Source organism: Leopardus geoffroyi, chromosome C3, assembly GCF_018350155.1.
Source record: "Leopardus geoffroyi isolate Oge1 chromosome C3, O.geoffroyi_Oge1_pat1.0, whole genome shotgun sequence".
Taxonomy (NCBI): Eukaryota; Metazoa; Chordata; class Mammalia; order Carnivora; family Felidae; genus Leopardus; species Leopardus geoffroyi.
The window spans coordinates 4,369,946-4,371,626 of record NC_059338.1 but is presented as its reverse complement, the minus strand read 5'-3'; the positions used below and the strand labels follow the sequence as shown (position 1 = coordinate 4,371,626).

The 1,681-nt window shown below is 50.4% G+C and overlaps 1 pseudogene; it reads right to left on the bottom strand.

The window, feature by feature from the left end:
• Positions 1 to 479: 479 nt before the first annotated feature.
• Positions 480 to 1,407, bottom strand: LOC123586086 (annotated as a pseudogene).
• Positions 1,408 to 1,681: the final 274 nt, after the last annotated feature.

The following is a 1,681-nucleotide window of genomic DNA, read 5'->3' as shown; positions in this document are numbered from 1 at the left end:
CTTTCAAGAACGAAACTGGTGTCTTCCGAATTTCTTAATCTTTTTTTTTTTTAATACACGTCTCCCCTTTCCCAAAGGTTCTGATACAATTTCACTATTGACTATTCTTACCTTGCTGAGATTTTGCCCAGTTTCATTTTCCGTAGGTTATATTATGAAAGTTCTAGAAGTTTTTATTTTCAACCGTAAAAGAGCCACATTTAATAATGCTTTTAAGACGTCCCCTGCCCCACTCTAGAAATGCAGACACATTCTTAAACATAATGCCCATCCTCCCTGACCTTTCAAATACCCAGATGGAAACACCTGGACCAAACTGGGGCATCTATGGAACCAAAAGATTTTATAGTAGGGGTGGTGAAGGAAGATGGGCACATCCCATTCCCGAAAGGACTGCACAGGGCAGACTTGGAAGTTTGGAGGCAGTGAAGACACGTGTCGCTCAGGGATAGAGGTCTCTTACGGGCAGGGTCAACGTATTAAATGTTTCTTCTCACAGCTCTGCGTAGAGCATCCCTGACCTCCCTGGTCCTCGGACTGTAAACAACAGGGCTCAACAAAGGAGTGATGATGGTATAAGTCACTGAGAGAAGGTCTCTTTCTATTGAGTTCTCTGACTTGGGCTTGAGGTAGACGATGGAGGCGCAGCCGTAGTGGACGATGACCGTCGTGAGGTGGGAGGTGCAGGTGGCAAAGGCCTTCTTCCGGCCCCGGGCGGAGGGGATCTTGAGGCTGGTGGAGAGGATGAGGACGTAGGTGATGAAGATCAAGCCCACGGGGACCAGGATCACAGAGGAACTGACACCATAATTGTCGGTCTCAATGACAGTGGTGTCATTACAGGAGAGTTTTTAGAACAGGGAGGATGTCACAGAAGAAATGTCCGACCACTCTGACAGGAGGGTAAGGTAAACATACATGGATGTCACCTGGACGGCCACCACGGCCAGGCCAAGGCCGAAGGCTCCGCACATCAGCTGGACACACACCCTCGTGCTCATGATGACTGTGTACCTCAGGGTTGCAGATGGCCACACGGCGGTCATAGCCCATGACCGTGAGCAGAAATCAGTGGCTGCTGGCTAAGGCAACAAAGAACAGCCATCTGGGTGGCACAGCCTGCCGAGGAGATGGGCTGATTCTGGGCTAGGAGACCAGCCAGCATCCGTGGCCTGGTGACCAGTGTGTATGCGGCCTCTGAACTCAACCAGCGTGCTCAGGAAGAAGTACACGGGTGTTATGGAGGTGACGGCTAATGCAGACGACCGTCACGATGATGGCATTGCCAGCTGGGGTTAATGTGTACAGGATGAGAAAGACCACGAACCGAGTGGGCTGATGCTCCTGGAATCTGGAGAATCCCAGGAAAATGAACTCGGTCACTTCTGCGACGTTCTTTCTCTGCATTCTTCAGTTCCAGCGTCCGAAAACCATGTGGCGGGGGGGTGGGGAGTCAGCACAGAGCAGGGATCAGAAAGGGTTGTAAGACCCACACACACATGCACACGGTCTAATTTTTCGTCTATAATCAGGGTGCTGGCATAGGTCTTATGGCTGGTTTATCCCCTCCTTCCTTTTCAGTTCGTGATGTCTGATCTTCCCTTAAGCCTCCGGCCAAGGACTCAGCATTTGGTGAGACCACCACATGGACCTTTTCAAAGTATCCTCGGGCATGCTATTT